This window comes from Pelobates fuscus, chromosome 5 (genome assembly GCF_036172605.1).
Source record: "Pelobates fuscus isolate aPelFus1 chromosome 5, aPelFus1.pri, whole genome shotgun sequence".
NCBI lineage: Eukaryota > Metazoa > Chordata > Amphibia > Anura > Pelobatidae > Pelobates > Pelobates fuscus.
The window spans coordinates 253,342,109-253,357,686 of record NC_086321.1 but is presented as its reverse complement, the minus strand read 5'-3'; the positions used below and the strand labels follow the sequence as shown (position 1 = coordinate 253,357,686).

Here is a 15,578-nt window from a genome sequence, read left to right as displayed (position 1 = left end):
GTTGAATTTGTGCTGCCCTTACTAAGAGGGAGGGAAGATTAGAAGGAGGTGGAGGGCAGCAGCAGGGAGATGGAAGCAGCATGTATAGCTGAGGCTTGTTCTCCCCTCGTCTTCTACAGTCTGTCTGCTTCTCTCTTTCCCTGTCTCATTACACTGCGTCTGATAGCTGCAAATACTATGGAGCATGCGTGTTCGAGGCGCTGCCTGACACTCAGACATAACAGGGTGATAGAGAAGGAGAGGAAGGGAGGGTTTGCAGAAGAGGAGGGGAAAGAAAGAAAGAAGAAAAAAGGAAGGAGGGGACTTTATGGGGTGGTTTGGAGGTTAGAAATACAGGGTTGGGGTTTATGAGCAGGTTGAAATTAGGTATTGGGCTGGGGTAAAAAAGGTGAGTGACGAAAGGAGAGTGCAGACCAAACAGCAGGAGATAAGTAAGCAATGGAAAAAGTAGGGAAGTGATACAAAGCCAAAGGGACATTCCAGACTGAATGAAAGGGAAAGCTGAAAGAAACAGTGAGTAATGAAAGAACGGCAAAGTAACCAAGGTTTCAGGCACAAAGGTAGCTTGAGGAAAAAAAAATGAAATGGTTCAGTTGCAAATTACGTGAGAAAACAGTGGAGTGGATGGCACAGTTTGCAAAGGATTAGAATCATCTGAATGGATATTTAACGCAGTTAACTGAGTGGTACCTTGAGCATTATTAAACATGTTGGCTACCAGTAGTTTGGCAAGGTTCTGTTTAACCCTACTGCCAAAAACAATATTCTGGCATCGTCTACTGGGTTTCTTCACTAAACTCCACAAATTCAGAATAATTATCCTTGTTGTGACTATAGATGAATTGAAGGATTTTTTTTATTTTAATTTTAGCATGAATTTTGCCATCTGATTTAATTGTGTAATTGTATATTTTTATGTGCAGTATGAGTACAAGCTCTGGTCATGAGGTCCAGCATTTTCAACAACACCAGTTTGACAGTTTGGATGTCTGTGTTCTTTCTAATATGATATGAATTGCTGCCAAACTAGCTTCTGTGTACTACAACTCCTCCCGGTGCGAGCTTTGTCATGGTAGCTTTTCTAAAAAATTCTTGGACTGCGCTGCCTAAATTCAGGCAGTCTAAGAATTTTTTAGAAAAGCTACCATGACAAAGCTCGCACCAGGGGGAGATGTAGTAAACAGCAACACGTTTATCAGTAACAGTAGGGTTGAGAAGAACCACCATGTTTACTTAGGCAAACTTTGCACTCCAGATGGTGTGGACTACATTTCTCATAATGCGCTTACAGCCGTAATGCTAACAACATAATGGGAGATGTAGTCCACAACATGAATGCTGAAGGTTGTCTATCTCTGTCTGAGACTAATGCTGTAGGTAGCTGGGCAGTGTATAAAGTTATTAGCTTTCACTTTTTATTAGCAACACTTTATCTTGCTGAAATGCTTTATGTGTGAAGAGTGTCTTCTTTTTTTAATTTTACATAAAGTGCAGATTTAAAGGGACACTCCAGACCCCTAAGGACTTGCTTTATGTGGGAAGAGTGTCTTCTTCTTCCTTTTTTTTTTTTTTTCTTCCCATTTCACAAAAAGTGCAGATTTCAACAGAACTTGTCATTTTTATAAATTAACCTTGTTACACCCCTTGGCTGTCAATAAGAAAAATGGTTCTGTTACTTCCTGGTTTACATAGCTCAGTGGAGCTAACTCCAAAGGCAGCAATTTCCCAGTGCACCTGCCATGCAAAGACTTTTCATTGTGCTGCATTGGAAAGTCTGTGATAGGACAGTCAGAAAGTCTGGGCTGAGGAAGAAGAGGAGGGCTTGTAAAGGCAGCAGACAAGAGATCTGCAGATTTTGCAAGCTATTTTTAAATATACCCCTTATGAAAAATGCATTATAAAATAAAAACATGGTTTATTTGGGGGTATATCTACTAAACAGGGATTTAAAAATAATTATGTATTTGGGCAGTGAAGTTTCCCTTTATTCAATGCCAAAAATCCTACAAAGTCATTATCAAGGCAATATTAAAGCCAAATATGTGTGAATATATAGAAATCAACCACACAGCACCATTTGAAGCATCAAACCCCTACTGTAAGCACATCCCGAAAAACCCAGAAGTGATGTCCACACACCAAGTAATTACACTTCATGTACTCCCCCAGAACGGCTATGAAGAGACAGGGAGCGGAGGAGAGAAGATGGAGCCTGGACTAGCGGCAGCCCACTCTTATCAGCCACAGCCAACCCTTGTTTAGTGTCACCTGCTGCTTAGTCACACAGGGAAGCCACCATCTTGCATTGTGATTGGACTGCCACAGAAAGTCTGGACTGGGTAGCAAGGGGGGAGGTATTGCAAAGACAGCAGGTAAGAGAACTAAAGCTTTTGCAAGATGTTTTTGGATACACCCCAATGAGAAAATGCATAATTAAATGCATGCATGTGTTTGGGGTTGTTTTATCTACTGAACAGTATTTTTTATTTTTTTTTGAGTAGTGGAGTATCCCTTTAAACTTAAAATTTGAATTTCTGCTAATTCTCACTTTAGTGAATATACCTAAATGACTTGCCTTGTTGTATGTAGAATTTATATGCTGTTGTGTAGAAATCGGTTAAAGGGATAGTATAAGGTAAGGAATACAAAGCTAAATTCCTTACACTATAGCTTAATCACCCTCCCGGTAGTGGAAGGATTACAAAACATTACTATAGTCTGCGCTGGGTCAATGCTCCGCCTTCTCCCACGTCACCTGGCGGCGGGGAGGGGTGCTAATGCATGTGAGCGCATTAGTCCCTCCCCATAAAAAAACATCATTGTAAAACTTTCCTATAGGGCTTTTACTCACGCTGGTTGTCCTCATGCAGAGCCTGAGGACATCCAGCATCAGGCGACCAAAAGTCGGTTAGCCACTGGAGGCAGTCTTAGTACTGAAATGTAATAATTGCAGTTACCGTATATACTCGAGTATAAGACGAGTTTTTCAGCACATTTTTTGTGCTGAAAAACACTCACTCGTCTTATACTCGAGTCAGTTGTCTGAATTATGGCAATTTTCATTGCCATAATACAGACAAGGACCGGGGGCTGTCAGGAAGCTGTAACTTACCTTCACCGCAGCTCCTGTCAGCTCCCTTCTCTCTCCTCCGTCCGTGCAGCTCCCAGGTCAGCTTCCTCTGCAACTCTCGCGAGAGCCGCGGGGTCAGAGCATTGCCACGGGTTACCGCTTCCTGACAGCCCCGCTCCTACAGCCCATCCACTGGACCACCAGGGAGTGAGAGCCCCCCTCCCTGGCCAGCTAACAAGCAGGGAGGGGGGACGAAAATAAATAAATAAATAATAATAATAATAATAATAATAACATTAAAAAAATATACATTACAATAGTTAATAAAATGCCCACCCCCACCAATGCTCTGCACTCACACACTGCATTCATACACACACTCATACACACTGCACTGCATTCATTATATATGCACACTGCATTCATACATACATACACACACTGCATTCACACTGCACTCATACACACACTGCACTGCATTCATTATATACACACTGCACTCATACACACACTGCACTGCATTCATTATATACACACTGCACTCACACACTGCACTCATATACACACACTGCACTGCATTCATTATATACACACTGCATACACACTGCACTCATACACACACACTCCATTCATTATATACACACTGCACTCATACATACACACTGCATACACACTGCACTCATACACACACTGCACTGCATTCATTATACACACACTGCACTCATATACACGCACTGCACTCATATACACGCACTGCACTCATATACACGCACTGCACTCCATTCATTATATACACACAGCATTCATATACACACTGCATTCATACACACACACACACACACACTGCATTCATTATATACACACACTGTAAATAAATATTCAGTTAATATAACTTTTTTAGGATCTAATTTTATTTAGAAATTTACCAGTAGCTGCTGTATTTTCCACCCTAGTCTTATACTCGAGTCAATAAGTTTTCCCAGTTTTTTGGGGTAAAATTAGGGGCCTCGGCTTATATTCGGGTCGGCTTATACTCGAGTATATACGGGTACTCAAAAAATGCAGTGATATCCGTTGCAGCACGAAGTAGGAAAGGCAAAGGAAAGTGCCTATAATATTATTATTATTTTTTTTCCAAGCAGTTCCTTTTGTATTGGGATCCCTCTTTGAGACAGCAGCTTTTCCTTTGGTAGCATATGCATTCTACATAATATAAGACAGCGTGATAAAGGGATATCTGAGCACTCCACGTCTAAAATTGTTAAGGACAAACAAAATAAGCAAAAATAACTAAAATAAGTTTATTCTCTAAACAGTTGATTGAAAACCAAGTTATAACATTTCAGGCCTACAGGAACACTCCTCTCCCCCCCTTCCCCAACTTTTTTTTTTTTTATTTAAACAGCTGCTTAATAGATATGCCCCAAATTAAAACATGCATGAATATAATTATATATAACCAAATAACACGCTCACCCTCGTTGCACAGTGCAAAAAAAAAAAAAAGATATATTAAAAGGAATAATTACCAAATATAATTAGAGTAGAAAACACAAGGGTTCCTCAAAACACGATATACAAAAAAGTGTATCTACAAAATATAAAGGGGCGCATGTGCATTAGGTCTCCTCCGCCGGCTGACGTCGGCGGGGCAGGATCGTGGGCTAAGCCTGACCCAGCGCGCGCTGGATTCAGGTAAGTCACTGAAGGGGTTTTAACCCCTTCAGCAACATGGGAAAGGGGCACTGCAGGGACCTGCAATGCCAGGAAAACGGATATGTTTTCCTGGCACTGGAGAGTCCCTTTAACCCCTTAAGGACCAAACTTCTGGAATAAAAGGGAATCATGACATGTCACACATGTCATGTGTCCTTAAGGGGTTAAGGACCGGACTGTTTTGGCCATGTTGTACGATAAGGACCAGGGCTCTTTTAACACTTTTGTGGTGTTTGTGTTTAGCTGTAATTTTCCTCTCTCATTTACTGTTCCCTTACAAATTATATATTGGTTTTTTTCAGGACAAGAAGGTCTTTCTTTACATACCATTATTTGTATCATGTCATATAATTTACTTTAAAAAAAAAATAATAAAACATGGTGAAAAATTAAAAAAAACAAACATTTTTTATGACTTTTACTTGAAAAATCTTTTACTTATCTACAAAAGCTAATGAAAAAACCTGCTAAATAGATTAAACATTTTGTCCTGAGTTTAACCCCTTAAGGACACAACTTCTGGAATAACATGGAATCATGACGGACCAGTGTTTACATGCTCTTTTTTGCAAGTTATATTGTATAAGTTCAAGTAGGAAATTGCTATTTCAAAATATATCAATAGTGACATTGTAACACTGTTATAAATCTCTGAATCACACTTCACATGTATATATTTTCTTTGAAGTAGACAACCCAGGGTATTCAATATCCAGTCTTTTTTAGTAGCCACTTAGTCACAAACTCTGGCCAAAGTTAACATTTAGATTTGCTTGTGTGTTAAAAATGCAAAAACAATTATAAAAGCTAACCTAGGCCAGCGATCGGGTAAGTAAATATTTCCGTTATAACGGTCCTGAACCGTCATCGGTCCTCAAGGGGCTAAAGGAACAATATAGTGTCAGGAATAAACACATGTATTCCTGACACTATAGTTTTAAAATAACAGCTTAGGGCCCAAGTCCTCCTCTCTTTTTCTTTAAAAAAAAATAAAAATTACTTACCTTTCTTCTAGTGCCAGCTGGCCCCTCCCCACCTCCTTGGCTGAGATCATTAAATTTAATATTGGTCATAACAGCCAATCCAATGCTTTCCCAAAGGAAAGCATTGGGAGAATTGGCGCATGCACGGCAAAACCCCATGCTGTTCCAATCAGCATCTCATCCTAGAAATGCATTGAATCAGTGCATCTCTATGGAAAATATTCAGCGTCTCCATGCAGAACGTGTAGACGCTGAACAGCAGTTCTGCACACGGTGCAGCACTACTGACTCAGGAAGCAATTCTAGTGGCTGTTTTGAAAAGGCATTGTTTTCATTAAAAATCCTGCTGGGAAAGGCTGTAGACACCAGAACAATTACATTAAAGGATCACTATAGTGTCAGGAAAACAAATCGGTTTTCCTGACACTATAGTACCCTGAGGGTGCCCCCACCCTCAGGGTCCCCCTCCCGTGGTGCTGAAGGTTAAAACCCCTTCAGTTACTCACCTTCTTCCACCGCAAGGGCTCCTTTACCTCTCCTCCCCCACCGACGTCAGCTCCCCCGTCTGATGTCAGCGGAGTGGAATGCGCATGTGCAGGCAGTGCCGCACGCGCATTCAAAGTGTCCATAGGAAAGCATTTTTCAATGCTTTCCTATGACGCTCTGCGTAATGGAGGCATAATATGCCTCCAGCGTCGCAGATGCGCCTCTAGTGGCTGTCCGGAAGACAGCCACTAGACGCTGGCTTAACCGCAAATGTAAACATAGCAGTTTCTCTGAAACTGCTATGTTTACAGCAGGCAGGGTTAACCCTAGAGGGACCGATTTCTTCTATTATATCTACATCTATATTTATGCTGTTTGTTCACCTTTTTACAATAAATCATCCTTTTTACCTTCTACCATCTGGAGTCCTGTTCTAATTATCTGCTGATCGTGGAGTGGAAAGTTTGATCAATAGCCCCCCAACTACTTTGGGGGAGGCACCCTATGAGCGCTGTTTTCATCATCATCTCGTGAGTGCATTTTATGTGGCGCATAATACATTGTTTTTACTGTATTACACTATTTTGTGTTTATTTTCCTTTGTTTTAGATTCATACAGCCGTATCCCAATATATTCGCTCTGTGGTTTTCTATTAACCCTAGAGGGACCTGGCACTCAGACCACTTCATCAAGCTGAAGTGGTCTGGGTGACTATAGTGACCCTTTAATTTTGGCAGTGGAGAGTCCTTTTAAACATGACTGGAGTTTGCTGTAGTTCTCTTAACATAAACAATTTAAACTGTATTTCCTATAAGGGACAATATAGACACCCAGACTACTTCATCTCATTGAAGTGGTCTGGGTGGAGTGGCCCTATCGGTTTAACCATGCAATGAATATTATTGCAGTTATTGATGAACATCCTCATGCTATGCTTGAGGACATCCAGCATTGGCTAAAACGCCATAGGAAAGCACTGATTCACTGCTTTCCTATGAAGTTGTCCTGACATCAGCCGACGTCTGGGGAGGAGGATCTTGACAAAATGCCAAAGGACATCGGTGCTGGGTTCAGGTAAGTAACAGAAGGGTTTTCAACACTTTCTTTGCGGTGGGGATGGAGGTGTGAAAACACACACACACACCACACACACCACACAACACACTCCCCCCCCCCCCCCCCCCCCCAATCGTTGGGTATAATAACGCTAGGGATACAATTTCAGATTCCTAGCCCATAGTTTCCCTTAAAGGAACACTTCCTTGATTTAAATTTTCTTTTTTTCTACATTTAAGTAGATATATTTAGTAAGCAGGAGTGTTCCTTTAACACTGTAGTAAGTGTCATACTTACCGGGATTGTGCTCTCCAGCTACCACAGGTGCTGTGGTCAGCTACTCCCAAAATGGACATGTACCAAATGGTTGAGCCTGGTGAGGGTTCCAATTCAGATATAATAGTAGGTAAAATGTTTTTGCCTCAGATGCAGATTGCCACCAGAGCAGGTAGATGATTATTATGAGTGTTTTAAAAGCCTCAATGTTCCCTGCTAGGATTGCTTGACCCACCATATTTTTCTATAGGGTTATTCACGAAGGTGTGAATTTCAAATGTATTGAAAGTGAATTTAAATGTAAGATCCTAGTAATCTAACTGTAAAAATTCTCTAATCGGCTACACTTACAATTTGGTCACTCTGGCCTCAAGTTTCACATTCACTTTGAATTCTCACTTAGTGAATAAGCCTAGACACGTCACTTAGAAAATCAGGTAGAAAATCAAGTCATTCGTCATGATTCTGGCATCATTCTGTTGTACCGCTGGCAGAACTCATGGTGTGACCACCAGCATTATGTCTATCAAGTAAAGTATAGTGGATATGCAAATCCAGTTACCAGTTCAGAAGACATGCAGATAAAATTTAGTGGGTTAATAAACATAGGGGTATGGTTTTGAAAATTTGGAAATTGTATAAAGCACAGGGGTGACACCACTTCAACACCTGCGTCCGTCAGCATTGTCTAAAAAAGACTCAATAAGAGTCATTATAGGTTGCTCAGAATATAGACATATCTGTGTTTGTACTAGAAATGTGCGATTAGATCTTTAATGGTGTGTTAACAAACGCTCAAGTTCACAAGAACTCAACGTCACCCAAACCCCGTCTTGCTGATTTTCAGATCCCAGGTTTGGAAAACCGCACTGTAACTCTTGGACGGATTGATTTGTACGGGAGTAGATTATAAGGAAATTGATTTGTTTGATCCAGCTGAAACACATTTGTGCACAGTCTACCACACAGCTGTCCTTTTGTGCTTATTATAGTTTGCCATAGGCAGGTGAAGAAGATCTGAAGATTATGACCTCTTAATTAGCCATCAGCCTTTGAAGGGACAATAAAGAGAGTGGAAGGCTATACCTTTGTCATGATAGATGGCCATTTGACTTGATACTGCAAGTAAGGCAGTCCACTAAATGCAGATCCAGATCATTTTCAGAAATTTATCTGAATGCCCATTAACAAGTTGGAGCCATCTGCTAAAAATAATTCTGAAAATGGAATGTTTTCAAGCATGAACTGACCAATAATTGTCTCTAAATTGCCATATTTTCAGAGTGCTACTTCTAGGATTCTTTTCATTCAGTAATTGGATAGAAGAAGATGTAGTGCCCGAATTGAAATCTCTTCCCAGAAATTGCAAATCTTTGAGCTTAGCATCTGTGGTTAGTAAGTGATAATGTTAAGAAATTCCTTGTCATTAGTAGTAATCAACTTTTTTTTTTTTTTTTTTTAAACTGACCATGTCAAATTATGATAACTGCATTCTATTTGTGTTGCAGTGGATGTGACCAACTTTAGATATATATTTTTATTCTTGGATAGTGCATTAGCTTAAAGATAGAATGAGTGTTGATGCTAATGAAAGATTTTCACATTGGACAAAAGTGGAAAATGGAGTCCATGCAGTGTCAACTTCTTTTAAATTTGTTTGTCAATGATTTTGCTATAGCCATTGAGCCAAGTGTCAGCATTTGCAGATGACACAAAACTAGTTAAGGAAATGCGGAGTGAGCAGTCCATTGGCAGATGAGGTTTAAAGTGGCTGTGGCTCTTTCATCTTTTGGGTGAATATGCAAAGAACTTCTAGGGTGACAGCTGTGCTTAGGATTGGTGGCACAATGGAAAGTAGTTATACTTACTTGATCCTGTCCACTGAATGGAAGGATGGCATTAGTTCTCCAGAAACTATAACCACCTCAATGAGATCAGGCAGCTACTTTGCCTTGGGTAGCCCTTTAGCTTTGCCCTACCTACCACTTTCGCTATTATTTTTATTAGGACAGGTAGGAGACTTCAAAAAATACTGAATGCCTACAATATCCAGGGTTGTAAGCAAACGTTCTTGAAACCCTCATATTCTGCCCCCCCCCAAAAAGATAAGCTTTCAAAATAAATGTATAAAGATCTATCATGATGATAGAAGAAAAACAAAATCCAATAGTTCATTTCGATAGACTGACACTTCCTTAATATGTATATGGCTGGAAGCATATGTAAAAATACAGCTATTTACATGCTGTGGGTCTCATTTTGGAAGGGACGTGACAGTAGCCTAGAGTAATAAATATATCCTGTTCTTGTAAGAGGACAGACACAAAATTGGAGGCATGCCCCCAGTACTATACTCATCCAGGTAATAAACTGAAATATTTACGAACATATTTTTTCATAAACATGAAATGAAATCTGTAATTATCTTTACCGTAGTGAGTGTTGATGGAGTCATTGGGGGACTATTACTGTGCTATTGAAAGGCTTTCTTCATAACACCATATTAATGTATTTCATTAGAAGGATTGCTGACCTCTATGCGCTCTTAAAAGCATAACATTAAATAGCTCAAAGGGGACACCCTGGGCATTAATGCTACTTTAATGCATTTGAAAGATTTTGGCCCTTTATTAAAATGCAGTATTATTTAGTTTTTGCATGCTCAAATGTTTATAGTTTTTGCAAAAAAGATAAATGTTTTGTAGAATGCTGCACAATTTTCCCGCCTCGTTAGCCACGCATCCTCATGTCATCAACATCTTCTTATAAAAGTTATGCACACATTCTCAGTCCAAACAGCACAGAGTGGGCAGCTTTGAATTCACAATGTGCTGAAAGTAAGAGAAACTGCATACCGTATATTGGTGTGGTGTTTAGGCTCACGGGTCGCGCGCGAGTTAGCACTTTTTCCTGTTGGTTATGGACCTTAGCCTGCATGAGGCCTACTGTGTATGAGAGTGTTATGCCGATATCTAGGGGTGCTTGAGTTATTGTTTCGTGTGGCCTATGTCATCTACTCCGTATGTTGCTGCGTTTTGTCTGGAGTGCCAGTTCTCGTTATTATGGGAGTGGTCAGTCTGTCCCTCTGTTCCCCCCCCACCCCCCTCTCCTGCCATATTGTTGTTCCCTGCTCAGTTCATAGTGTGGCTATGCTGCCCCACAAAGTTTAGGTTCTCGTGTGCGTGCTCTCGTGTCGCTTTGGCCCTTTACCATGGAAGGGGTGGAACGTCCCCTGGTGGTTTCCTCCCTGTTTCGCTTTTTGTAATCTCCATCTCCTTGGCCCAGTCTTCTGTCAAGCCATGTGTTCGTTTGCTGGTGTCCGTCTGTTTATGATAGCATTAGTGTGAGTAGGCCTGATTTCGCGTTTTGTTGTGTGCCCGTAGTCCTATCGTATGGTGGCGTGTCTGCCCCGTCTGTATATCTTGTCGTTTGTTGCTAGTCTTCTTACTGCATATCCTTTTCCCTTGATCTGTTGTGTGGTTTAGTAAGAGCTTTTTTGCGTGTCTGTAGTTGTTCATATTATTTTTTTTATTTTTTTTTCGCTACATTTTCTTTGGTTGCCCAGTGTGTGTTTGTTGTGAATGTTGCTTCTTTGTGTGCTCCGTGGTTTGTGTATTAGTTGTGTATCCCCCACTTTGGAGTTCGTGTCTCTCTGCTCTAGTCTTGTTTCATATCTGCTTCTAGTGTGCTAGCTCCCGTTTCTTCTTTACCTTTATGTTATGTGTGTGTGGATATCTTCTCCCCTTGAGAGGAGGGAATGGGGGGGGGAGAGGATGAAGGGGGGGGGGGAGAGGATGAAGGGGGGGGGGGAGAGGATGAAGGGGGGGGGGGAGAGGATGAAGGGGGGGGGGGGAGGATGAAGGGGGGGGAGAGGATGAAGGGGGGGGGAGAGGATGAAGGGGGGGGGAGAGGATGAAGGGGGGGGGAGGATGAAGGGGGGGAGAGGATGAAGGGGGGGGGAGGATGAAGGGGGGGGGAGGATGAAGGGGGGGGAGAGGATGAAGGGGGGGGAGGATGAAGGGGGGGGAGGATGAAGGGGGGGGGAGGATGAAGGGGGGGGAGAGGATGAAGGGGGGGAAGAGGATGAAGGGGGGGAAGAGGATGAAGGGGGGGGAGAGGATGAAGGGGGGGGAGAGGATGAAGGGGGGGAAGAGGATGAAGGGGGGGGAGAGGATGAAGGGGGGGGGAGAGGATGAAGGGGGGGGAGAGGATGAAGGGGGGGGAGAGGATGAAGGGGGGGGAGAGGATGAAGGGGGGGGAGAGGATGATGGGGGGGGGAGAGGATGGGGGGGGGAGAGGATGGGGGGGGAGAGGATGAAGGGGGGGAGAGGATGGGGGGGGAGAGGATGAAGGGGGGTAGAGGATGAGGGGGGGGAGAGAGAGGATGAAGGGGGGGAGAGAGAGGATGAAGGGGGGGGGGAGAGGATGAAGGGGGGGGGGAGAGGATGAAGGGGGGGGGAGAGGATGAAGGGGGGGGGAGAGGATGAAGGGGGGGGGGGGAGGATGAAGGGGGGGGAGAGGATGAAGGGGGGGAGAGGATGAAGGGGGGGGGAGGATGAGGGGGGGGAGAGGATGAAGGGGGGGGAGGATGAAGGGGGGGAGGATGAAGGGGGGGGGAGGATGAAGGGGGGGGGGAGAGGATGAAGGGGGGGAAGAGGATGAAGGGGGGGAAGAGGATGAAGGGGGGGGAGAGGATGAAGGGGGGGGGAGAGGATGAAGGGGGGGGAGAGGATGAAGGGGGGGGAGAGGATGAAGGGGGGGGAGAGGATGAAGGGGGGGGAGAGGATGATGGGGGGGGGAGAGGATGGGGGGGGAGAGGATGATGGGGGGGGGAGAGGATGGGGGGGGGAGAGGATGGGGGGGAGAGGATGGGGGGGGGAGAGGATGGGGGGGGAGAGGATGAAGGGGGGGAGAGGATGAGGGGGGGGGGAGAGGATGAGGGGGGGGAGAGAGAGGATGAAGGGGGGGAGAGAGAGGATGAAGGGGGGGAGAGAGAGGATGAAGGGGGGGGGGAGAGGATGAAGGGGGGGGGAGAGGATGAAGGGGGGGGGGAGAGGATGAAGGGGGGGGGGGAGAGGATGAAGGGGGGGGGGAGAGGATGAAGGGGGGGGGGAGAGGATGAAGGGGGGGGGGGGGAGAGGATGAAGGGGGGGGGGGGAGAGGATGAAGGGGGGGGGGAGAGGATGAGGGGGGGGGGAGAGGATGAGGGGGGGGGGAGAGGATGAAGGGGGGGAGAGAGGATGAGGGGGGGGGGAGAGGATGAAGGGGGGGGGGGAGAGGATGAAGGGGGGGGGGAGAGGATGAGGGGGGGGGGGAGAGGATGAGGGGGGGGGGAGAGGATGAAGGGGGGGGGGGGAGAGGATGAAGGGGGGGAGAGGATTACACGTGAGTTTACAGAGGAAGAGGTTCTATTTCAACTGTCAAAAGTAAAGACAAATAAGTCAATGGGACCAGATGGAATACACCCAAAGCTATTAAAAGAGCTTAGTGGTGTACTAGCAAAACCATTAACAGATTTAATTAACCAATCATTGATAACAGGAGTAGTCCCAGAAGATTGGAAGTTAGCGAATGTTGTGCCCATTCACAAGAAAGGTAGTAGGGAGGAGTCGGGCAACTATAGGCCAGTAAGCCTTACTTCAGTAGTGGGGAAAGTGATGGAAACCATGTTAAAGGATAGGATTGTTGAACATCTAAAAACACATGGATTTCAAGATCAGAGACAACATGGGTTTACTTCAGGGAGATCATGCCAAACTAATCTTATTGATTTTTTTTGATTGGGTAACTAAAATTATAGATCAGGGTGGTGCAGTAGACATTGCTTACCTAGATTTCAGTAAGGCTTTTGACACTGTTGCACATAGAAGGCTTATCAATAAACTACAATCTTTGAGTTTGGATTCCAATATTGTTGAATGGGTAAGGCAGTGGCTGAGTGACAGGCAACAGAGGGTTGTAGTCAATGGAGTATATTCGAAGCTTGGGCTTGTCACCAGTGGGGTACCTCAGGGATCTGTACTTGGACCCATTCTCTTTAATATTTTTATTAGTGATATTGCAGAAGGTCTTGATGGTAAGGTGTGTCTTTTTGCGGATGATACTAAGATATGTAACAGGGTTGATGTTCCAGGGGGGATAAGCCAAATGGCTAATGATTTAGGTAAACTAGAAAAATGGTCAGAGTTGTGGCAACTGACATTTAATGTGGATAAGTGCAAGATAATGCATCTTGGATGTAAAAACCCAAGGGCAGAGTACAGAATATTTGATAGAGTCCTAACCTCAACATCTGAGGAAAGGGATTTAGGGGTGATTATTTCTGATGACTTAAAGGTAGGCAGACAATGCAGCAGGAAATGCTAGCAGAATGCTTGGTTGTATAGGGAGAGGTATTAGCAGTAGAAAGAGGGAAGTGCTCATGCCATTGTACAGAACACTGGTGAGACCTCACTTGGAGTACTGTACACAGTACTGGAGACCCTATCTTCAGAAGGATATTGAGAGGATGAAGGGGGGGAGGAGGAGAGAGGATGAAGGGGAGGGGGGAGAGGATGAAGGGGAGAGGATGAAGGGGGGGAGGAGGAGGGAAGAGAGGATGAAGGGGGGGAGGAAGGGGGGGAGGGGGGGGGAGGAAGGGGGGGAGGAGGGGGGAGAGGATGAAGGGGGGGAGCGGTGGGGGGAGAGAATGAAGGGGGGAGGAGGAGGGAGGAGAGGATGAAGGGGGGAGGAGGGGGGAGAGGATGAAGGGGAGGGGGGAGAGGATGAAGGGGAGGGGGGAGAGGATGAAGGGGAGGGGGGAGAGGATGAAGGGGAGGGTGGAGAGGATGAAGGGGAGGGGGGAGAGGATGAAGGGGGGAGAGGATGAAGGGGGGGGGAGGAGGAGGGATTGAGGAAGTCTGTCTCCCCCCCGTGGCGCGTCCGGGCCCCCTCTTATGCTCGCTCTCAGTTGGGCCCACTCTTTCTGTGTCATGTCTTAAGTGATATACAATATCCAGGACGTCCACAATTACGTGTGTTTATCTTCCCTGCCTAGTGTTCCTGCTATTTTGGCTTCTGCCCTTCTTATGTTTTCTACTTTATTCTTCCATTGTTCTATTGTTGGTATATGTTCTCTCCTCCAGTGCAATGGAATCAGGGATTTAGCCACATTTAGCAGGTGTCTCAGGATTGACTTTTTGTAATAGGGTATGGGTCGTTCTGTGTGGTGTATGAGGGCAGCCCCCATTATCAGCTCTGTAGGGTCTCCTATGATGTGTCCAATTTCCTGTTCAATGTTCCCCCAGTACGGTTTTATTTTATCACAGTCCCACCAGATGTGCTTCAAGGTTCCGGGGCCGTTTCCGCATCTCCAGCAGATGTTCGGGATTGTTGGTGTGTAGCGGTTAATCAGGGAGGGTGTGCGCTTGTATGCATATATATATAGCTGGATGAAGGGGTGACAGTGTATTGTATGGAGGGGGCAGTCAGTGTGTGTGTATGAGGATGATAGGGTGTGTGGGCAGGCAACAGGGTGCATGCATGTGGGGAGTGACGGGGTGTGTGTGGAGAGGTGACAGGGGGTGTGTGTGGAGTGGTGACAGGGGGCGTGAGGGGGCTGTGACAGGGGAGCGTGAGGGGGCTGTGACAGGGTTTGTGGGGGGTGGGTACACAGTGGGGATGGCTGCGAGAAGGTAGGGGGGCTGTGAGGTGGGTAGGGGATCTGTAAGTGAGTAAGGGGCAGGGGGGCTGTGAGTAGGTAGAGGTTCTGCAAGGTGGGTAGGGGGGCTGCAAGGTAGGTAGGGGGCTGTGAGTGGGTAGGAGTACTGTGAGGTTAGTAGGTGGGCTGTATAGTGGGTACGGGGGCTCACTGACTCAGTGACTAACAGACACACACATACTCATTCATTGACAGACACACACTGACAGATCTACACACACAGACTCACTGACAGCCAGACACACGCACATCACAAACACACATTTCCCCTAAACACTCACAGATTATTTT

The 15,578-nt window shown here is 45.0% G+C and overlaps 1 protein-coding gene across 1 annotated transcript in view; it reads right to left on the bottom strand.

The window, feature by feature from the left end:
* The window catches only part of MLLT3 (MLLT3 super elongation complex subunit), a 266,211-nt gene that overhangs the window by 225,973 nt on the left and 24,660 nt on the right, over positions 1-15,578 (bottom strand). The gene's annotated exons all lie outside the window — the stretch shown is intronic.